The following is a 24,856-nucleotide window of genomic DNA, read 5'->3' as shown; positions in this document are numbered from 1 at the left end:
TTAAACATGATCCTGCTCCTGTTTGGTCTGTGACAGTGAATGCCACAATGATCCAACCAATCTCTCAAGACAGAAGGGTGTGCGTTACCCTAAATTTCCTCCCATAGCCCAAACACCTAATCAATAACCAATCATTGATATAAATCTATCTCTTAAATAACTCTTGTATATCTTCCATTCCTCTACTATTATTTCTCATTAGACTATTACAAAACTCGAGAAAAAGAAACACACACACACACAGGCGCACACACAAATGTCTAACTTAGTTTTGTATTAAAGCTATGACAAACTTTGGAAAGAAGTTACACGTTTACAATATTTACTCTTCCAGGAACACAGAACATTCTTCATGTATTCAAATATTTCATGCTTCTTGCTTAGGTTTTATAGCTTCTTTCATAATCATCTGGCTGTCATTCTTCCAGACAAGCCTATTTTTTTCCTCTCTTCCCTCTAAAACTCTCCTGCTATATTAATCTAGTCTTTACTCATATATTTACAGTGATATTCTTCATCCCCCAATGTACCTCCTCCACCTTCCAATAATTCTGACCACTTCATTATTACTGGCATTAAAATCTGTATATTGGTACTCATGACTCTTTGGGGTCTTAGAATATATGAAAAAGTTTGATGCTGAACTGGATCACAGAGTTTTCACCTTTCATGGTGCCTACTGGTGTTATGGAAGCAAAGTTATAGATGTCTCTAGTCCAGTCTCCAAGGTTACATTTTCCCATAGCTTATACAAGTCACAAAAATCCCTTTTCCAATTAACACGTTTCCCAATGCCTCATTGGTTACAAATCCCATCATATCAACATAATAATTCAAAAGCCATAGTCTGTTTTCCAATACCAATGGCTTCACCTGATTTTGGATTCCAACAACCTGTGATCATGTTAAGTAGGGTGAAATTCACCCGGAGACAGAAGAGGAGTGACCTTTGCTCTCTTTATGGCTTTGAAAGCTTCTATTTTTATTTGTCTCAAGACACATAGCATCTTCCTGTGAACTCTGAAAAGTTTTCTGGATCTGGATCTGAACATCTTAGTATCAAGGGTATCACTGAGTTCTCCCCCATTAACATAATTAATTGGTCCAAAAGTACAAAAATACTACATAACAACGGGAAAAGGCTAAGATTTTCTAAGATGATATGGAGTGCAGTTTAACTCTTATAGTTGGAAAAATAAGTATGATGAAATCACTTGGGAAGAACTTATAGATGAAAAGAAAAGGAGTGAGCCTGAGAATACCCAGGGTTTAAAGGGGAGATGAAGGGAGAGGATGCTCTAAAGAAGATGGAGAAAGATCAGGCAGAGTTAGATATCAACTGGAAGGTAACGGTATCATGAAAATGAATAGACTGATGAATGAAGGAGTCAACAAAGTCAAATAGCTCAGAAAGGTCAAGTAAGATAATGTTTGCTTTCAGAAAAAAAAAGGTACAGCATCTCTGGAGGGCATTTTGAAAGTATCCATCACTTTTTAAAAAGCACAGATCCTTGAGACTTAGCAATTCCATTTCCAGAAATTTTACCATGCAAACGGTACTTCAACAAATGCACAAAAATTATATATATATATATATATATACAGGAAAGTTTATTACAACTTTTCTGTTATGGTAAAATCCATTACAGCATATTAACACAATAAAATATAGTTCATCTCTTAAATACTGTGATCAGTATATACTTATTGGGAGAGCCTCTGAAGCATATTACTGAAAAAGTAACATCAAAAGAGACTATGAATAGCAGTTTAATGAGAGGTTAAGCAAGAAGGAGCATAGCTCTCTGGCTTCAAAGTCAAGATCTGCTACTTACCTGATATAGGATATTGGGAAGTTTCTTAATCCCTCTGTGTCTGTCACTTCATCAGTGTAAACAAAATAAACAAGATTCTCCTACCTTCTCACTATTCTTGGCTTTGTATGACTACTCCAGTTGGCTCAAGTTTTTTGAGCCTTTTAACTGTAAATAATGATCTCAATTCAGTAATTAAGATGTCCAATTTCTCCATAATAGTCTCAAGTCAGTAATGAAAATGTCTAGTCTCAGGCCAAAACTCCCACATCTCTAATACCTACAACAAAAGAGAGAGAAGGTTCTTTTCATTTGGTAATTAGGAAGTCATTGGTGACTTCCACATGGGTGGTTTCGGTGGAGTAATGAGGGAGAAGAGTTCAATTGTAGTGGGAGAAAGAAAGAATGAAAGGTAAAGAATGGATTAAACAAATGTAGGCAGACTTTTGGAGCAGCTTCAGAGGAAAAAGTTAAAATAGAGGAAAGAGGTATATTTCTGAGGAGATGGAATGAATAGATGCAATTTTCAGCTCATGGGGTACATTAGTTTTGGAATAGAGGCTACTAGAGTACACATCAACTGGAAGCTGAAAGGGTTCTTTCTTGGTACCTTGTATTTACTCTCTGAAAGAGAGAGATTATATTATGGACTCAAAGAAGGTGGTGGAATTTGGAATAGTTTCTGAAGGAACATGAGACAAGGGAACTTCCTAGAGTCATCTCTAGGATTTCTGAGCAGCTTTAAGAGCAGGTCTGAGTTTGGAGATATGTTTATGGAAGGGTAGAATTAGTGTGGCTCTGTGATTTTTCCCTGGAATCCTTCCTTAGAACCAGGATTGCAGGCATAAAGCATGCCTTCAGGGCCATGCCACAGGCAGTCTCAGAGGAATCAAAGCACAAAATGGGCCAAAGACAAGATCTGACCACCTCACTATTTTGCTGCAGGCCAGTTCCAGTAGACAGCAAACCTATCAAATAAAGAGTTACAGAAAATACATTTTTGCATAACTTCCCCTTTGTAAATGCAGTACCTTGATTTTCCTGTTTAAAAACATATTACAAAACACACAAATCATAGCCACTATGAGTAGCTTTATGCATTAGCACCTAATTCATCAACACACTGAAATCAAACATTTGGGTTTCTTTATTTAATTCATAAATTTCTCTCCATCCTCTTCATTACACAGCCTTTCTCCTTCACTACTAATATCTACCTCATGGGGCTTTATTCTGTAGGATGCTGAGTTGGTCCCATTATATTAAAACAAATATTTTCTGCTGAGTATCATAGTTCATTTTAATGGTCTATTACCACCTTTTTGAAAATGGGATATTTGTACATGGTGACACTCTATAAAGAAACTGTTACTAGGGAATTAGTCGTATGTTCCTTTCATCAGAGAATCCTTAATGGTCATATTCAAGAACTCTAAGGTTTGTGGAACTTTTGAGTGCATGGCAGTACTCAAGATCCAGGAAGAAAACAAAGAACAAAACCTGCAAAGAAAAATGGCCCCAATTCAAAGCTTATATAGCTTAAGTACTTGGAAGATTTATACCTGAATCATTGGAGGAGAAATCAAAGAAAACCCTATATGTCATTTGTAAAAATTCACATTTTATTCATTTTGTTGCTTTAGAAAAAAAAAATAAGAAATCATAATTACTCAGAAATGAGGCACTGTGGCACTGTCTTTGTGTTGTTATAAGGGAATACTTGAGGCTGAATGATTTATAAAGAAAAAAATTTTTATTTGGCTCATGGTTCTGCAGGCTGTACAAGAAGCATGACAGGAGCATCTGCTTCTGGTGAGGGCTTGACGTTGTGTGTCTGTGTGTGTGAGATATATATATATGTACACACACATGTATATATAGAGAGAGAGAGGGAGAGAGAGAGAAAGCCAGAGTGAGCGAGACAGGGCGGGGGTTGAGGGAGGTATGCCAAGCTGTTTTCAATAACCAGTTCTAGCAAGAACTAAGAATGAGAACTCACTAATTACCAAAAGGAAGGCACCCAGCAGTGCATGAGCGATCCAACCCAATGCTCCAAACACTTCCCACCAGCCCCCACCTCCAACATTGGGTATCAAATTTCAACATGAGATGCGGAGGAGACAAATATCCAAACTATAACGGATACAATAGAGAAAAATGAAATAAAATGAAAGTCAAGAAGCTACAGTCTTCCCCTTAGATTTCAATTTCTCGCACAAATTTTATCTACTTGCATCTCTGTATTAGACTGGGAAGCACTAGCATTCATTCTGAATCCATTTAACTATGATACAAACACCCTAGAATGCAGGTGCCCTTTGCACTAGTGATAAAATAAGCCTTTGGTAATCAAGGTATCAGAACCAGCCTGTTTCTTCTTCTATGAAGGGGGTTTCTTCTTCTATGCATCTCCAAGTTCCTTTTTAGTATTAATACGCATTAGCATTCTAAGTGACCTCTATTCTCAAGTGCTTATAATCAAAAGTGCCAAATAAGATGACTTGGGTATAAGAGCATAGGTTTTGTAGGCAGTAAGATCTTGTTCATAATCTAGTTCCTGTTTTTACTAGCTATGTTACCTTGGGTAAGTTACCTAAGGTTTCTAGGCCTCATTTTCTTCATCTGTAAAAGGGGCTAATAATTCCTACTTTATGGCATTGTTGTGAGAATGAATTGAAGTATGCTAAGTACTAAGCACCATAACTATCACATGGTAAGTGCCCAGTAAATGGTAGATATAATTAATATTAATGAATACTCATACAACTAAAGAGGTGCATGTAGTATTTTCTGCATATGGAAATCATTTCACTGTACATTCACACCAATTTGGGTAATAAATGCTAGAAAGCCTAGTAGGATCCGCTTTAGCCCCCAAATACTGTTCACATCTCTATGACAGAGGTTACTGAACCAACTGTGTCACAGACTAGATGTGAGCTCTCATCTGCAAGTCATCTATGAACATTTAATGAGTACATAATGCATCCTCAAGGAATTTATGATCTAATGGCTACCTGACTATCTATAGGTGTTTAATAAAGATGTTTTAAATAAATGCAGAAATGAGTGAATACGCTAATGGAATTAATCTCGGAAAATTTACACAGGACAAAATTTTGATCATCAAACTTAATTTTGAAAACATTTCTACCGCACCGATCTATTGAAATACCTAGATAATCATAGTCTGATGTGCCTAGGATTTGATGCATGCTTGCCTTTGTTGTTTATATTTCATTGAATACATTATGGCCCAATATTAATTATCAGTTGTTTTATAAGAAATATTAATTTGGTGATGATTGTAACTATAGGTCTAGAGAAGGCATCATTATCATCCTTTATTTATATATATGTACACAAAGATGTCTGAGCAAAACCTTCTCTCCCATTATTTCTTCAACTGGCATAATTGTATGTACCTTTTTAAGTGCAGTTAAAATGTACCTCCTATATGAAGTTGTTCTTAATTCATTCTTTGTGCTTTCATAGCTCTTATTATGCCATTAGTACCTGAAATATTTATTATATATGTTATCCCCAATAGATTTAGATAATATATTATGTATTATATATGTTATAAATGCCTCTAGCATTTATAAATTTGTATTATGTTTGTTTCATATTTACCTGTCTTACTCTCTCAATACCTACACACACAAGTCACATATAAAGACATACACTTTAAGCCCTTCAATGACAGAGAATATGCCTGGGTTATAACTTGTACTACTAATGTGTGAAGAGAGGATGTCCCATCATTAGACATCGGCTGGATAACATTTTGCATTTCAGGGTCCAGCACAGGGCTTATCATATGTGCATGCAGTAAAGGTTTGATGATTCTAATGAAGTGAAACTGTCAGTATATATTATTCAGCAGGAACTGACTAAAACCTTTATATGATATTTGTTTTTTTCCTTTTTTTTTTTAAGTGTAAAATCTTGTGCTCTGAGGTTGTTATTTTTTGAACCAAAGTTGACCTTCCAGGCCATTGGTTTCTAGAATAGAGTTTTTTTTTTTCTTTTTACATTATGAAGCTTTGGATTCTGGTTGTTTCTGTCAGACTGAAACATCCAAGTAATTCATACTGCGCCTGTCTTCTGGGTGATGAGAAGTCTGCAGAAATTATGCTGGCCCCCTGCCTGGCTCTGACAAAGACAAAGTAAATGCCAAAGAATTAAGGTCCAAAGAAGTTGTCAAGAAGTTACGTTCTTCTGTTTACCCTCATACATTTTCTTAATTGCCAGCTTCTATAAACAACTGGCATCTTTTATTTTGTACCTGATTCAAATTCTTCGAAAAGTCCTTCTTTTCATTTACAGCCACGGAGGTGGTCAAACCCTGTGGTGTCAAGTACTCCATACTGATTCATTTGAATTTAAATAACCTGTTTTTTATGGGAAAGGGATTATTTTCTTCCATCTACTGTGTGCATAGATTACTTGAAGCCACACAGTTACTTATTAACCACTGCAAACCAGTGCTAGAGAATACAGCCGCACCCCCACCTTGAAAATTTTTAGGAGCCCACAGCTTTGCTTTTTATGGAAAACTAAAAACAGACAAACAGAAAATTCCAAAACAAAGCTTTAGATATTTCAGAGCTGACCCCCTTCTCAGAAGTTTTCGGGAAGATATCTCACACCATCATCATTGTGGAAGAAATGTGACAAATTATTGTGTAGTTCTTTTCACTGAGTTAGCCTGAATGTTGTGAACCAGGTTTCCTATGTCCATCCAGTTGTGGAGATGCCCCACTGGAAATATGTTCTACTGGAGTGCGTGCAATTAATAAAATCAAGCACGGGAAATATTCACCTGTGGTGCTCGCCACTCTATGCAAAAACATTATTAAATATAACTATGGGCTGGGCGCGGTGGCTTACGCCTGTAATCCCAGCACTTTGAGAGGCTGAGGCTGGTGGATCACGAGGTCAGGAGATCGAGACCATCCTGGCTAACACAGTGAAACCCCATCTCTACTAAAAATACAAAAAATTAGCCGGGCATGGTGGTGGGCGCCTGTAGTCCCAGCTACTCAGGAGGCTGAGGCAGGAAAATGGCGTGAACCCAGGAGGCGGAGCTTGCAGTGAGCCGAGATCGTGCCACTGCACTCTGGCCTGGGTGACAGAGCGAGACTCAGTCTCAAGAAATAAATAAATAAAGATAATTATGGATGGTCACTTAATAGCTTATCCTTGTGTTCGATGAGAACCTTTCCCAAACTCTCAGGACAAGTGAGCTACAATCTGCTCCTCAGGCTTTGGGTAAAAATAACTAACCTTATTTTAGGCCCCATTATATATCAGATATTGATAGTTACTTGACATATTTTATTTAACCCTTAGAAAAGGTACCTATTATAACCCCGATTTTACTGATAATAATCTGAGGTTCAGAGACGTTCAATAGTTTGCCCAAGAGCACATAGCTAGTAGTTGGAATATGAAGGGTGTGAACAAAGCCTGTCTCCCTTCATAACCAGTTCCCTCTCTCTTATCCCTGACTGCTTCCTCTTTATCCAGTTTTGAAAGTAGGAGCGCCTGTAGGGTAAGGTCATGGTTTTGAAACTGTTTGGTAAATTTTCCATGCTAAGCTGTTAACTTTCTTAATGCAACTCTGCAGGGGTACAGATAATCGAGAATGTGCTGCAGTATGAATTTTCTATAAATGAGAGCTATGTGTTTCTTTAGCACTGCAGGTTCCAAATTCAAGAGAATTTGTGTGTCTTGAAACAATGGCAGAGGATGAGGGAGAGGCCTTTGACTTATCCTGTGTTAGCCACATAACGCTCAGGCACCCACAGAACCCTCATTATTTTCTACATACAGGAATTATTATTTTCCCATACTCCCCATTTTCTTTTCTTGGTCTACTTAAAAAATTACTTCATTCCAATAAGACATCTTTTTTTTTTTTTGAAATGGAGTCTCGCTTTGTTGCCCAGGCTGGAGTGCAGTGGCACGATCTCAGCTCACTGCAAGCTCCGCCTCCAGAGTTCATGCCATTCTCCTACCTCAGCCTCCCGAGTAACTGGGATTACAGGTGTCCGCCACCACGCCCGGCTAATTTTTTGTATTTTTAGTAGAGACGGGGTTTCACTGTGTTAGCCAGGATGGTCTCGGTCTCCTGACCTAGTGACTCGCCTGCCTCCGCCCCCCAAAGTGCTGGGATTACAGGTGTGAGCCACCGCGCCCGGCCTCCAATAAGACATCTTACATGTATGTATAGTGCCTTGCACACTATAATTTCCAGATGCTCTTTTGAAAGAAAACTTTACCAGGTAGCAAAGTAAGATAATCTCTTATTGCTGGAGGAAGTGAAGAAATATTTTTCACACTAGGAGATGCTCAGACAGATATGAGCCTCTCATTCTTCGGAATTGGGTTGAGGATCATTCCGTGTGAAGCAGTGGGACAGGCTTAGAATACATAGATGGACCTTCGAAAAGACCCATCTCAGCCCCCGGGAAAACTCAGGAATGATTTCTGCATTCTTAATATACTGCATCTTCATGTATAGACGGCCACGTATTGGGGAAGCAAAAAATAAACATTTAGAAACAGGCAGGTTTGGGTTTAAATTCCCCATCTACCACTTACCAGCTCTGTATCTCTGGGCAAGATACTGACTGTTTGAACTTCTTTACTCATCAGTAAAATGAGAATGACATAGAAATACTTAAGTGGGTGATTATAAGGATCAGAGGTAACATATATAAACTACCTGTCACAATGATTCAACACATGGTAGGGCTTTAACACCTGGTTGCTTCTATGGTTATTTTCCTTGTCATATTTCAAAAACATCAGACATTGCTTTATAAGAAGCAGGCTTGTATGCCCATTGGCTGCAGAGGCATTTTTGCTGTTCTGCCAAGTAGCGAAAGAAAAGTTAAAAGCCCTATACACCTATTCTTCTGTAGAGAAGTCTTGGCCTAAAAAAACAAACAAAAAACCCAAAGCAATTAGTGGTCTAAATTGTTCTCAAGTTATGGGTGAAATCTCTGCTTTGTAAGAGATAAGATTCCCCTATTTTAAGAGAACCATCCTTCCAGATTTGAGGGAATAATAATTATATAGAACATTTTACAGTGTACAAGGTGATTTTACTAACCTGCGTTATGATTTTTCTGCAAAGGAAATCTATTTGGTCCCTTAGTATTGCAGGTGAGGAAACTGGGGTAACACCTGGGAAATAAAGAGCTGGGTCATCAGATTCTACATCCCATGCTCTGAAGCTGCTTATGTAATGGTTATAACTGCTCTCTCTGTTTCTAAGGAAAGAAGTTACAAAAACTGCATTACTTGTTTCTGGTCCACAGAGATTTCCTTTAGAAAGTTACATCTTCATCAAATTCACGAAAAGGGCCCAATTCCTGAGTAGGCCTTCCTGGACAGACTGATTTGGCAGTCTAATCACCTCGCATCCTGCCCCCGAACCCAAGTAACTAACACAGCCTCAAAAGTGCCTACTGTATACCCAGAGACACACAGAGCATCTACCTTAAAATGTGTTAACAGGTGTCTACATAGTGATGGAAAATAAATTGATTTAACTGTGGCCAGAGCTTGAATAGAGTGGAATTAAGTTTATAATGAAAGATATCTCTTTAATCACCAGCTTAGACTAGAGAAGAAAAAAAATACTGGTAAGGAAAAAATTACTGTAGCATTATTTTAAGTACTCTTTTTTATGCAGATAATTTTTCTTGATTCTTTTAAAATAGCTAAATCAATTTGCAGGTGCTCTCTGGGGTTTCTTGATAGAAAAATAAAAGACTTTGTCTTTTCTTTGTGTCATTTCTCAGGGCTACTACAAAATTGGGCACCTTGACTGTTCAATGCACATTATATTGAAAAAGGAAAGCGCTTAGTCTCCCTCTCTACTTCATTCCAGCTAGGAGGTAAAACTATCCATGTAGAGTGGGGAACCTCTAGCTGTGGTTTACAGGTAGCACAGCAGGCAGGTACATGTCTTCTCTTCTGCTTCATTTATGGTGGATTCTATCTTACTTAATTCCTATCTCCTTGTCACCTTGATTGTAAGCAACAGGAAGGCAGGCACTCTTATTGTTTCCCATTATATACCCAGAACTTCATATGGTGCTTGGTACATAGGAGCTATTTGATTTAAAATTTCTTTGATCTATAAGTGATTGCAGAAATTTAAGGTGTATCTCTTTCCATCACTGTAAAATTTCTCATTATAGCAAAATATTTATCTGGATTTGATTTATACTCCATACAAATTTATTCCTATGCAATTTAGGTAGGAAAAGCTTTGTATATACAAAGCTGCAGGAGTTGGCTTTAGTTTACTATAAGTATTATTTTTCTGGACTTTGCTGTGGTACTTGGATGAATGTGGTTACTATAAGTTTGAAAGTCATTGAGGAAATTTTAGTGGTAATTTAGGAGTAAGGTTTGGTAATTCAAGCTCCTGTAGAAACTTATAAAGGAATCAACCTGTCTTTTTTTAATACACACACACACACACACTCTACATATATATATACACACACACATACACACATGCATACGTATATATGTATATACATATATACATATATACGTATGCATGTGTGTATGTGTGTGTGTATATATATATAACATATCCACACATGTACAGTTTCATTCTTTGACAAAAATGGACATTTTTACTTCCTCTAATAGGAACTGGCATTTATTCAACAAACTCGTATAGAATTTATTGTATGCAGGTAATGTTCTAAGCATTTTACAAATATTGAACTAATATATAATCTTCATAATCTGATGAGTTAGGTATTGTTATTATGCACAGCAAGATTAAGCTCTTGCCCAAGGTAATCCAAGCTTGAAAGTAGAATTGAGCCAGAGTTTTTAACTGGGTAGTCTGGCCTTGAAGCCACTTAAACTATGCTGCCTCACTGAAGCGAAGCATACGGGGAGAGATAGATCAAATCCAGGCTACTATACAGAAAACCACCAAGTTTGGAGCACCCCAGAGTTGCTGACTCTCCTGGAAACATGCAGTTTTTCTCATCATTAGGCTTTGAGCTTGTTTTAAGGATGGATTCAGAAGGAAGGGGAATCTTTGAGAAGCCCATCTCCGGAAATCAAAGTGAAGGGCAACTGAGAAGGACATCTCTGAAGGAAGTCAATAGTAGCTAATAATAGCTAACATTTATTGAGCGCTTACTATGGGTTAGGCAATTTCCTAAAGACTTTATGTGAATTAACTTATGTCATCTTCAACATAATCCTTTTAAAAGAGGTATTATTGTTATCTTCACTTTATATATAGTGAAGCTGAGACAGAGAGCGTTTGAATAATTTGCTGAAGGATATGCAGCTGAGTGGCAGAAGCTGGGATTGAAATTCAGAAAGTGTGGATTCAAGGTCTGTCCTCTTAACTACTGTACTATTACAGTGTTAAGGAAAAGAGACCATGGACTGTGTGTGACTCTAACGCCTGGTTCCCCAGATCAGTTTCCCCAGAGGGAAAAGTGATCAGAAGTAAAAATTATGTTTATTTTTTAAATGTAAAAAAATTTTCCAAATCAATAGTTTTTTTTTTTTTTTTTTGAGATAGAGTCTTACTCTGTCACCCAGGCTGGAGTGCAGTGGCCTGATCGCAGCTCACTGCAACCTCCACCTCCTGGGTTCAAGCAATTCTCCTGCCTCAGTCTCCTGAGTAGCTGGGATTACAGGCGTGCACCACCACGCTTGGCTAATTTTTGCATTTTTAGTAGAGACGGGGTTTCACCATGTTGGTCAGGCTGGTCTTGAACTCCTGACCTCATGATCCTCACGCCTTGGCCTCCCAAAGTGCTTGGATTCCAGGTGTGAGCTACCATGCCTGGCCATCAATAGGTCTTTTATTGCATTGTTTATATATCACAAATTGGTCTTAGGAATCATCCAGCATCTTGTTTCCGTAGCTGGACAACTCTTAGACCTTATTCATCATCCTGCAGAACAGTTCCTTTTTCAGACACATAGATACCATCCAAAAGTTTTCTGATATCTTTGTTTTTAACTGTTGTGGCTTGCTGAATCAAAGCAGCTGAATTTGAAATAAGCTCAATGTTGTTTCCTTCAAAGATTAATTCATCGTTCTGGGCTTGAGATACCAAACAAGCAAAATTTGGCCTTATCCGAACGCTGAGGATTTATTTTTCATCCAAGAAATTTCGGATGTCAACAAGAGACCCATTCTCCTGGATAACGACATTGATGGGGAAGTGAGCATGCGCAGACCTCGTCTTGTAATGGAAGCCCACTGTAACACCATTGATCATGTTCTGTGCATGACTACAAAGAGTACAGACAGTAGCCAGGTCTTTTCTATTTCTCCATTTGTCAACCGGAGCCTCTTTTTCTTTCCAAGGAGACTGAGTTCTACATTGATATGACAGAAGTCCCTTCACAGGGTTCCTCTGGGGCCCTTCACAATAACTGTGTGTCCCTTCAGAGTGATGTTGACATTTTCTGGAGTGCCGACAGTCTGATTGCTGAGAATAGTCTTCGTTCTTGCCATAGATGTGGCAAAGAGCAGAAGTAAAAATTTTAGAATTGAAATAGTTCATAGGCTTATTGTCTTCAGGAAATTAATAGAATGGGGATGATGAGGAAATTCTATTGTCAGTCTGGAGGGATGAGGAAGCCTACTCAGACGAGTGTGCGCTGAGCAGCCTGAGAGTGGGAGGCACACTGAGCATAGGAAGGAATTGGATATATCAAGAAGAGAGGGAACTGAGAATGCAGATATGACCCTGGGAGGGAGCATTGGCATTGAGCAACCCAGGGCCCATGTGTGATTGTCTTTGCTCATTTGGGAAGAGCCACGAATAATGTTTGAAATTAGGACTCCAGAGGTAGTACCAAGTAGCAGGCAGATGTAAGTTGAGAAGTTGAGGAGCATTGGGTTTTAGTCTTAGTAATTAGCCTTATGACCTCACCAATGCCCTGGAAGTAAATGGTCTAGTGTTCCTTCATACAATTTACAAGGCTTGAGGTCAAGCAAACCTTTATAATAAGTATTAAAACTGTCAATGTTATAAGATGGCAACAGCTATTATTTGTTTATGCTTTATTTGTAGAAGCCTTAATGATTCTTTGGTTTTACAAAAAGAAAATAATCAAAAGGTCACTTTCAGGCAAAAAAAAAACCACAGATATCTGCAATATGCTGCAGTTGTATTGCCATTTCAGAACATGAAAAATATGTTCAGTATAAAACATCCAATAAAATAAAAAGTATGGCTAGTTGAACAATTTCAAAAAATAACACTCAGATTATATTAGACCAAAATGTCAAAAATAAGCAACTCTTTCCAAATGCTAGAGTCTGGGATCCTATTATCATAATATTGGTTTACTGAATGAGGAAACTTAAATAAATGAGAAGGAACTCATAACATACTTGATAAAATAACTAAATTTAAAAGTTAAAGAGAGCTAAAGACCTAAGTTGAGTATTTTCATGCAGACGTGATGTGAAATTACACTGAGTGCTCTCAGATTTTATCAGTGGTCCTCAGATTGGGTATCCCAGAAGTGCCAATGGAGGTTCTTGAATTATATTCAGTGTTTCAATGTAAATATGCTGGTGATGATAGCCAACAAGCTAATGAAGGTATGAATTGTTACACTGGAATTCTATGAATGCAGTATCAACGGCTTGTTGACCAACACTCTAATTTGCTGAACACACACACACAAATATGAAATCAAACTAATAATTTCTGAAGATAATACAGAGTTCTGTGTTAAGTCCCATGATGAGTTATGGAGTCTCTGGAATATTTGATTTCCTCTGTTCCTTCTACTTCATACTATGGTTCTATTATTAAATTTATAATGAAACAAGAAGTATGGCTAGTTGAGCAATTTCAAAAAATAACACTCATTTAACCTTATAATGGATAAAGTATGTACATTAAAGCCAGACAGACAAAGAAGTTCACATTATAGCTCCATCATTTTGTTGCTTTTAATCTTAAATGATTATTCATCTTAACTTCTTTTGGTCTTAACTTCTTCCCTTGCAAAAATGGGACTGTCACCTATTTTGTTAGGTTGCCATGGGATGTAAATGAGACAACATAGGACAGTGCTTGGCACATAGTAAACACACTAAATGCTGATATCATTTCTCTTTCCCGTCTTGTCTGTGGTATTATTACTGAATTTTAATGAAAGTTAAATTATCTATTTATATTTCCTCTTCACCTTCCATTTGGTGCCAAGGACACATTTGGACCATGCAGGAGGTTAAGCAAGGATTACAATTGATGTTCTTCCTTATGTTCTGACCATTTTTATTACTCTTGTTGAGATTGCTTATTTGCAATCTGGCAAGATTTCAAGACAATGAATTGAACAACACATCTAATATTGGATCAAAATGAAAGTGGAGGTTGGGACTGCTAAATCAAAGATGAAATCAGCCAAACAAGCAAACACGTTTTCATTCCAGCTCTCTAAGGCAAACATAAGGTAGAGAAACCAGACAGAAAGTAACATAGTTAAGAAAGCCACTGAAGTCATTAGCAGAGGCTAAATGAGCTTCATATTGGCATGTTGTAAATGTTTCACTTTTTCTAAGCCTCACAAAAACTTAAGAGTTCTGCTAGAAAATCTTGTAAGAATCAGATTTTACCTCTTACTTGGCCAGGGTGTCATGTTTTGAAGAGACTACATCGCACTGTAAACCAAAAGCTCCACACTAAGAGCCATCTCAGGCCATAGACATCAGATCTAAACCAGAGTTCAATCACAGACCACAAAACAAAATGAGCTGAGATGTCTAGAGAGTAGTGCCTGGCACTTTTGCCTTTGGCATTGCTTTGCTCTGAATCTGAACTTCCCCAGACAAGAACAAATGAAGTAATCTTTCTCCCTATCTTGTCTCCCTTAGATCCCAAGCAGCTGCAGTTTTGGGTTATAGTTTGTCCTGCTACTTAACCACCTGCCTTTTCAGAGGTCCATGACAATTCAATTCAGTTCTTTCAGGCATTTATCAGGCTGCTTCTCTAGGTTAGAACCTATGGGGGATGCTGAAAATTCATCTTAGTCAAAGTCATGACCACTGCTTTCAAGTTGTTCACTGTCTAGCAGCAGAGCTAGGTAATTAAACATTCAGTTCAATATAAACAATGCTGTGATAGAGATACACATCATGTGGTGGGTTCACAGAAAAGAGGGATCACAGCCTGGGGGTGTTGGGAAACTTTTCATAATCATTGCTATAATCTTTGTAAGGGAAACTCTTTGTAAACTTCTCGAGGTGGCCTTATCTGACTCTCCTTGTACCCTGTCCTCTAGCCTGCAAAGCCCACTGGACATCACTTTCTTTGGACACTTACCACAGTTCACATAATGGTCTGTTAACCTGTCCATTAAAGAGGGCGTCCCAGCCGGGCACAGTGGCCCACACCTATAATCCCAGCACTTTGGGAGGCCGACATGGGCAGATCATCTGAGGTCAGGAGTTCAAGACCAGCCTGGCCAACATGGCGAAGCCCCGTCTCTACTAAAATGGAAAAAAAAAAAAAAATTAGCAGGTGTGGTGGTGGGCACCTGTAATCCCAGCTACTCAGGAGGCTGAAGCAGGAGAATTGCTTGAACCCTGGAGGGGGAGGTTGTGGTGTGCCGAAATCGTGCCACTGCACTCCAGCCTGGATGACAAGAGCAAAACGCCCTCAAAAAAAAAAAAAAAAAAAAAAAAAGCGTGCATCCCGTGAGATCAGAGATCTTAAGTTTTTAACTTTTTTCTCCAAGTACCTTATAATAGCAAAGAGCATTATATTAGTTTCTTAAGAAATGTTAATAGAATAAATAAATATAACATTTGAATTAAGACTTACATAATGAGTAGAAGTTTGTCAGGTGTGCATTCCAGAATAGGAAAATGATGTTTCCTCTGACTAGCATAATAAAAACCATCATTTTTATGTGTCTGTTTTGTACCCAAAATGACAGTAAGAATTTTACAAAAACTATCTCCAAACATCATAATAATCCTGCAAGGTAGATTTTACTCTCCACAACTCACAGAAATGGAAACCCAGACCACTAGTAGTTGAATAACTTGGCCAAGGAGGCGCAGCTGGTAGGTAGCAGAATCAGAATTTGAATCCTAGTCTCCTTAACTTCAATGTCATAGTTATACTGCTTTTCACTACTTCTTAATCTGTGTAAGTAGCATATAAATCCTAGGCATTAGAATTTTAGGGAGGACTGTGGCTATTTCTCGGCCAAATGAATCTCTGAAGGCTCAGAAGATATATTTCAAACTTTGATTTTTACACACACTCATGTGCATATACATACTTCTGTGACTATACATTTGTTTCACTCATATTCTGTAAGAAAAAGAAAAACTTAATCTGCATTGTCCAGATTAGCAAAGGGAAGAAAAGGAAATGCACCCTAACTTATTCAGAAACACCAACATGGTTCCTCCCGAACAATGTCTCATTGGTTTTCTCAAACCATGATAAACTACCAAGTTCTACATTTTGTCCTTGGCTTTTCACTGTTTCTCATTTATCCTTTAATTAACTGTTTATTGTTAAATGTCATGGTACACATTTTTGTGTGAAGAATGTATGAAGAAGAATTTGGCAGTATGGTGTTGTGGCTAAGAGCACAGATGTTACAGGTGGACTTCAAATCCTGGCCATACCACTTTCTTAGTATGTGATCTTGGTGGGAGGAGGTTACTTAACTTCTCTCAGCTTCACTTTTCTCATCTGTGAAATGAGGAAGATGACAGAGTCCTTGAGGGAATTAAGTGAAATAATGTGTATGAAGGCTTAGTATAGTGCCTAGAAATATAGGTGCTTTGTTTTTTGTATTTGTTACTATCTTCATAGTTAAGGTCCTAAACAAAATAATGAGAGAAATGCATAGCTGAATGGAAAGAAAATATATATACAAGTATTAAATAATAATAATTATACTTGTATTTTTATAGTTCAAATAATCTATTTAACACATATGTATTAGGTGTTTATTACAAGGAAGATGCTCGAAGTTCTAAATGCTTTAGCTTTCTGTGCATGCCTATCTATTTTTCACGTTCCTTTTAAAGCCTCTACTGGGCAATAAATTAAGACCACAGTAGACATTGGGCTTTTAGGTTAAAAGCCAAGAGTGGTAATGGGCATCAGTATTGGCCCCAAGGAAGGGTGGGTAAGGAATATAGAAGGGCTGTCCATCAAGCCTTTATCAGAAAGGCAGCATTGGACTTCCTGCCAACAGATGCCCAGTGGAGCTGGTCACATGGGCACACCCAAGCTGTGGCTTTTGAGGGCAAATATGCTGATCTTCTGTCTGAAATTCCCGCTGCCTGGGAAGAGCTAAAGGAGAGTTTGTTGTTACTGTTTTGCTTTTCTCTGAAGAACTTCTTGAGAAAACTGAAGCTTTGTTTTCTTCAAAGGATCACTTGCTCTTTGCAGAGGCCCCTGTTGTCATCCTCTCCTCCAGCGGATTGAATTATTGTGCTTTTCTGAGGAACTTCTGGATTGCCCCTGTAGTCTTCATCTATTGCCTCTCCATTTCCTTGTTGACCTTGAGGATGTCCGGTATTTCCCACTTTGTGCTCCAGTGCTACTTTGTTAAAAGGCTTGTTTAAGCAGATTGAGAGGAAAGTGGGAGCTGCTGAAGCTCTTAATGCTTGGAGGACACAGCCTCCTTCAAGTTTGTTATCATGGTTTGTGGCTCATTCTGCAAAACCCCAAAAGCAGACAGGGAAGGAGAGTGACATTTATTCATTCATTTAGTCAGAAGGATAACTTTGGATAAATCAAATTTAACAAAGTTTAATTGAGCAAAGAACAATTCATAAATCGAACAGTCCCTCGAACCAGAATAGGTTCAGAGAGACTCTGGGTAGCTGTATAGTCAGAGATTTATGGACAGAAAAACAAAGGTGACATACAGAAAATGAAAGTAAGGTGCAGAAACAGCTGGATTGTTTAAAGCTTGGCATTTGCCTTATTTGAACACAGTTTGAATAGTTGTCCGCCTGTGACTGGCTGAAACTGGTTGATAAAGAGTACGTTGTAGTCTGTTTACACATCCAGTTAAGTTACAGTCCACTATAAATGAAGAAATCTTTAGCATGAACTTAAATAAGTAGACGGTTTAGGCTAAACTTAATTTTACTATTTGTTATGTATTTTTGAATACTTTATGTGTGTCAGGGGCTCTACTAACTCAATGTCAAAATGAATGAGACTTTTGAACTAAAAAGGAGATCAAAGATCACGTAAGAGGAAGAGACTGAGAATCAGGGAGATGAAGGGGCTGATTGAAGACAATACAGATGGTTAGAAACAAAGATCTCAAATCCAGATTTCTCAACCCAAATCGCCTGACATACTCTTCACATATGTTTTAATGCCTAAGCTGCAGATGCCTCAAGTGCAAATAGAGCAGCTGTACAGAGCATTTTTGGTATGTATGTATGTATGTATGTATGTATGTTTTTTTTTCTTTAAAGAATATGGCTAAATGTGCCAATAATTCTGGTCTCCCCATTATCCTGCTCCAGTTATTGCAGTGAGGCAGCAAGTTGCCCGTGATTACTTGCTTATTCTTATTATTATAATGATTTTCTTGTTACAGCTGCCTTTGTTATTTCACTCAGTCCAAATTTTACTAAGAACCCAACAACGAGAGTAGGCCAATGTGTGTGATTGGTTCAGTCCCTGCATCATAAGGATGGCCCTGAACTTGTATGTTTCTAGGAAACAAGCCTGGCCCATAGTCAGCATTCATCAATAACAATGACAGTGTATTGAGCAACTACCGTGTGACAGGCTCTGTATCAATATATAATGAAGAATGAGACACAGAGCCTACCTTCAAGGAACGTTTTTTTTAAATAGTCATAATACACGGTGAGAAATGCTGTGATAAAAATAAACAATGTTGTGGGAGACCAGAGGACAGATTCCTATCATCCAGGGAGAGGGGAAGAGGAGGCAGTCAAGAAATGTTTCTTGGAGTAAGTGGTGCACGAGTTGATTCTTAATGAATGAGTAGGATATATTTAGGCCCCAGAAACCCGTGTTGCAGGAGGTAGGGGGTGGGTGAGAAGAGGAGGCATATCACAGTAAGAGGAAACAGGTTAGAAAAAAGCACAGAGAAGTCATGGTAATGGCTGGTAGTTAAGTGTGGCTGAAATGAAATGTCCAGGAAAAAAAGTGAGAGTTTCAGATTTTGTTGGGAAAGGTAGGAAAGGACCAGATCAAGAAAAGCTTTGTATAATATGCTGAGAAGTCTGAACTTTGTTCTAAAAATAAGAGCAACCAAAGAGTTTCAAACAGGGAAATAATTGATTGGAGAAAGTCCAGAATGATTATAAATAGCCCTGACTTTCTCTAAATGGCTACATTAATATACATGGATCATAAACATCGTTTTATTTGAATTATTCTGGGTAGCCAGTCTTTCTTCTTTTCATCTCAGGAGCAGAGTCCTATTAGATGCTGAGGAGTTTACTCAAGAAAGAAAAGCTATGGAATTGCTCAAAGTCATTCATAGCTACTGACTTATGAAGAAGGTATACATTTAATGTGTCCTTTTATTGTGAATAGGAAAGACCCTTATTACCCAAAGACAGGAGCTTGCTTGCAGTAAAACTAAAGGATGTAAAAATTTTGGAGTGTTGCTTTTTCTGATAGAAGAAACTTTAAAATATAATATTATTTCCAGTAGCAATCAAAAAGTCTAAGGGCAAAGCCCAAGCCACAAATTCTGAAGCTTCAGTTATTAAATAGTTTTAACATTTACCTTCAGGGATGGCTTAAGCGTATTAGAAGAATGGTCTGAAATTTGCTTGAATCATCTGTCTCCACTGCTAGACATGATTCACTTAGTGGAAGTTGGAACTCTTCAAACTTAAACCTGACTTTACTAAAGGCTGTCAGCTTACTATGGTAAATGCTCCTTTTAGCTCCATTTGTAAAATGGGATCAAATTTACATGTTGCAGTGTGCCTCTTCCTTTTCAGTCAGAGTTTCACTCTACTCTCAAATGGAGCACTCTTCTTTTTCTAGGTCAACTGATCTTAAAACTAAAAGAGTCAATAAAGCTTCTTATTTCCAGTAATTTTTTTTCTTCAAACATGATAAAATAACCTGTGATTTTAAATATATTATTTTGGAGGGTTGGAGCTACCTTGGTAGAATGATCAGTGAGGATTTGTCTGCTTCTGTCTTGGAAAAAAAAAAGCAAGACTGAAAAGAGTTCTGGAGTCTCTGCTGTTCTTGTTGACAAGTGCTAAGCTTTTGATAGAATAACCTCTGAGTTCTATGTTTGAAGTCTGGTATAAGTATTTCAACACAGCAAACTTCCATTTGGCAGTTTGGTATTCAGGTCTGATGGTGGGCAAGGCCTTAGGCAAAACTGTTTAGTATAAATAACATCTTCCTCTCACTGGTTCAGGCAAAGCCTGGGGTGTGGCAGTGAGGAAAAGCAAGTGAAATGACATTTATTGAATATGTATTATGTTAGGGACTTCTCATCCTTTTATTTAGTTCTCATAATAATCCCAGAAAGCATCAGTTGTTATAAAAATTGTACCAAAGAAAAAACTATGCCAGAGAAGTTAAACAACTTGTCCAAAGTTATACAGCTAAGAAGAGGCAGAACCAAAATTTGTGCCTAGGTCTGTCTCCTAAGTCCATCATTTTTTCTACTGTTTCATGTTACCTGAAATAGCACCAGCTGGTACCCGTATTCCTTGCCACCCATTTTAAAACTTTCTTTTCAGTGAAGATATTTATTTTGTTGTATTGTTATTGCTGTCTTTTTATGTGTATGTATTGGGCAGGGGAGTGGTAGTGAAGTATGGCCTATTGTAATATCATCTTGGTGCTGAGATCCTAGGACACTTTGAAGTTCCAAGTTTCCCTGGTTCACTACACTGTCATCTCATTTGATCACTGCAGCATCTCTATAAGGACACTTTATTGTTGTGACAATTTGACAGAAAACAGAGGATTTAGTAACATTGTATTGCTATTGTGTGTTTTAAGATGAATTTTCTTGTCTAAATCTTAAATCATTTTCTCTACAGCACAGTTCCTTTTTCCCAAAATAATGTGATAGGGTCAGAAAATTTTATTATCTTATGACCAGTGTTCTTAATTATGGTTTATGTCCATTCTCTCAGTTATTCATTCATTCATTAGATAAACATTTCTTAATGGATTAGATTTTTTTATGGGCTAATTACTGGTCTAAGCCTGAGAGAAATAAAAAGTGGAAAAGATAGAGTCTCTGCTCCATAAGGAGCACACATAATCTAGTGAATTATTTGCAATGTACTCCCTGCCATTACTTTTGGTAGCCTTGTTTACCATTCAAACAGCAATTTTTCTACACTGATACTCTGTGGGGATGGCTCACAGTAGAAACAAAACGTGGTTTGTGTGTGTGTGTGTGTGTGTGTGTGTGTGTGTGTGTGTGTGTGTGAGAGAGAGAGAAATGCATTTAAGAATCACCCAGACCAAGTTCATAGAATTGGCGTCGTATTTCCTGAAACAAACAGACAAACCAAACAAATGCTCAGGTGATACTTCTGACTGGCTGCTATGCTATGCTAGGAAAAACAGGAACAGTGAGTGCAGGCTGAAGTGAACAGTGAGGCTGACTGCTAGAGTTCCAGAGCTTTCTTCACTCCCTGTTTCCTTACAAGGAATTGCTGGAACATAAAGAGTTATGCCATCAGAATAATATTGAGGTGAATTTTTAATGAAAGAAAATTGTTATAATGTGTTATTCAGATAGAAAAAGCAGATTAGAAACTATGTACAGTATCATCTTATTCTTAAGACAACAAATATATGTGTCAATGCACATTAAAGACTAACATACTATCAGTGGCTCTATTTAATAGATAAGATCATGCATTTATTTTTAAATTTTTTATAGTTAAGTTCCTACAATCAAGAGTTACTGTTTTTGTCACATAACAAATGACATTTAAATTCTCATGATGTTTAAAAATGTTAAGAAAATGAAGGACCTGCAGTTAAGAGCACAGCAAATTCTAAAGCAAAAGAGAGTTGGATTGAAAATTAGATCAAAGGAGGAGTCATAGTAGCAAAAAAGAGCTACCCCAAACCTAACCTCAGGATCAAAACAGGGTTGGAGAAATGTCCCAAATGGTTTCTACAAGATTCTGTTGCCCCTTCTGAGTTATTTACTCAGACATAGGCTCCTACAGTCTTTCCCCTACCCTAGAGGCTATTAGGAAACCACTGGATCTGCTGAGGCTCAACAGATGATGGTCTTGGGTGGCGTTAAGGATTTCTTGATGGGTCAGTAAGGGAAAGGGTTGAAGAATATCACTCATTACTTGAGCCTGAAATCCTTCTTAGGTAGACCAAGGCAAGGGGCAGGTAAAGCAAACATGATACATCTGGAATGTGTCTCTATTGTACCTCAGTGGCTCTAAGAGTCAACAACTGCCTGGAGAGGGGCTTTGCCCTCACAGTAACTATGAATATTTTGGAGGTGTTTTATATTTATTTTAAGATGCTGTCTCTTGTAAAAATTATGAGAAAAAAGTAGAGGAACGTATTCTCCATTTTCCCTTTCTCTTGTTCTTCTTTCCTCCCTCTTTTCCTCCACTTTTCCTTTTCTCCCCTTTCACAGCTATCTCTGTAACTTTCTCTCCCTCTCTCCGTTCGTCTGCCTTTTCCTTCTTCCCTTTCTCAGTCATATCCCCTTGCCTGAGCTTTTGAGTATGTATGTGAGCACCTAATTTGTCAAGTTCTGTTAGGTACTGGGGACACAAATGAATAAGATGGGCCAAGTATCTTTTCTGAAAAAATAGACAATGACAGAGAGATTGTTAGAATACTTGCTAAATATTATAACCTAAGGAAGAACTTGAACTCTTCGAAGTTTTCACATGAAGAGCAGAAACTTTTCCTAGGCACTTCTGCCGGTGTGATCAAATGAACTCTGCATCTGAATCTCTCAGTTGGCTTCTAGGAGCTGTCAGCTTCAAGAGCTTGGAGATGCTGCTAGTCTCCAGTGACAGCTCCCCAGCATTTCCACAGCTACTCTCTAAATCAGGTTGGTTTTTACAATTACATGTGAATAAAAACAACAAAAAAAGGAACAAAGGGGAGTATTTTTTCAGTCTCAAATAATTTTGTATTGATCTTATATTTCCCTTTACTTTTGAACTCTGAACAGACGCTTCTTGTTTTCTTTGTTGTTTTTACAAAAAGGTGTATGTGGGAAGGGGTTGCAGAATTTGCTTATAAAGCTCAGAAAATCCTAAGTAAATCAACTATTATATCTCAGAGATTAGGAGATTGAGACAAAGACAGAGCAAAGGTGGCACTATAATTAACAGGCAGTTGCAGGAAAGGAAGGATTCATGCTGTGCAATATGTAATTTGGAAACCAAATGTTCTCGTCGAGAGAGACCTGGCCTTGTGCAGAAAGCTGTGGGGGCTGTTCTAGACAAATGAACTGACAAAACCTGCTTAGTGTGCTGGAGAATACTGGTCATCTGTTCTCTTTTTCAATCTCGGTCACAGCCAGACTGTTCATCATTTCACTCAATTATGCATTTAACAATTATTGATCACCAACTATTCATTGAACACTTTGCTAAGCATAGAAACACAAAGATGAATAATTTAAAAATCCTTGCCCTCAGGTTGGTTTCTGTTTTATAAAGAAGTTAAACATAAAACTGACATCTTTCTCTCCAACCCACCAAGTGGCTTCTGAGACAGAAACTCACATAGATTGTCATGAAAGTAGAGAGGCTCTTCAAAATTCATGCAAGTTTCAAGAAAGCTTCTGAGAAAGACTTGAAGTATATCCAGGTGGAGGTCATTTCTAAGCAGAAGATGTAACATGTGCAAAGATGTGAAGATAAGCAAAAATGCATCAAATTCAGGAAACTATGTAGTTCTTATAATAAAAGTGCGTGGTAGAGTCAAGATTGGTATGTAAAGAACAAGGAATATTCTAGGATAATTTGGAATATAGCTATTTGATTAAGGAACATACAATCAATTTACACAAACATCAAATATCTCAAGGGCAGAGATTGTAAACCTTTTGATGTTTGCATTGCCAGCATGCAATGTAGTGCTTGACATATAGTAGGTGCTCAACAAATGTAGAGCTTGGAATAACCAGAGAATAGTTCCTTGGCAATGTTGAATAATTGATTTTAAAGGAGAAGGATAGAGAGAAAGAAGGAATATTGGGCTCCTAATCTGTGCCTGGTGCTGTGTTAAGTGTTTAACAGGTGTTATGCTAATTAATATTCACAATAACCTCCTCAGGGGGTATATATACATATATATATGTATATATATGTGTGTATATATATGTGTATATATGTATATATATGTGTGTATATATGTGTATATATGTATATATATGTGTGTGTATATATGTGTATATATATGTGTGTATATATATGTGTATATATATGTGTGTGTGTGTGTGTGTGTATATATATATATATATATATATATATATATATATATATATATATATAGTCATTTTTCAGAAGAGACATTTGAACTTTTGGGAGGTCTAGTAATTTACCATTGTCACTGATGGAGTTTGGATCATGTATGTCCCTGACAAAACTCATGTTGAATTGTAATCCCCTATGTTGGAGGTGGGGCCTGTGGGAGGTGGTTGGGTCATGGTGTTGCATTCTCATGGCTTGGTGCTGCCCTTGCGATAGTGAGTGAGTTCTCATGAGATCTGGTTGAGTGTGTGGCACCTCCTCCCACTGCTTTCTCTTGCTGTTATTTTCACCATGTGAAGTACCTGCTCCTGTTTCACATTCTGCCGTGAGTAAAAGCTCCCTGAGGCCTCCCCAGAAGCTGAGCAAATGCTGGCTTTTGCAGCCTGAAGAACTTTAAGCCAATTAAGCTTCTTTTCTTTATAAATTACCCAGTCTCAGGTATTTATGGCAATGCAAGAATAGCCTAATACAGTTACATAGCTAACGTCTGTTGAGAGGCAAGATTCAAACTCAG

The 24,856-nt window shown here is 37.7% G+C and overlaps 1 protein-coding gene and 1 pseudogene across 9 annotated transcripts in view; one reads left to right on the top strand and one right to left on the bottom strand.

Annotated features, from left to right (window-relative positions):
- DLG2 (discs large MAGUK scaffold protein 2) overlaps nt 1-24,856 on the top strand; it is a 2,193,106-nt gene that overhangs the window by 987,798 nt on the left and 1,180,452 nt on the right. The gene's annotated exons all lie outside the window — the stretch shown is intronic.
- On the bottom strand, nt 11,763-12,562 carry LOC129525400 (large ribosomal subunit protein uL6-like; annotated as a pseudogene).

The sequence above is a fragment of the Gorilla gorilla genome, chromosome 9, assembly GCF_029281585.2.
Source record: "Gorilla gorilla gorilla isolate KB3781 chromosome 9, NHGRI_mGorGor1-v2.1_pri, whole genome shotgun sequence".
Lineage (NCBI taxonomy): Eukaryota > Metazoa > Chordata > Mammalia > Primates > Hominidae > Gorilla > Gorilla gorilla.
The sequence above is the reverse complement of the archived record's forward strand: the minus strand, read 5'-3'. Positions and strand labels throughout refer to the sequence as shown.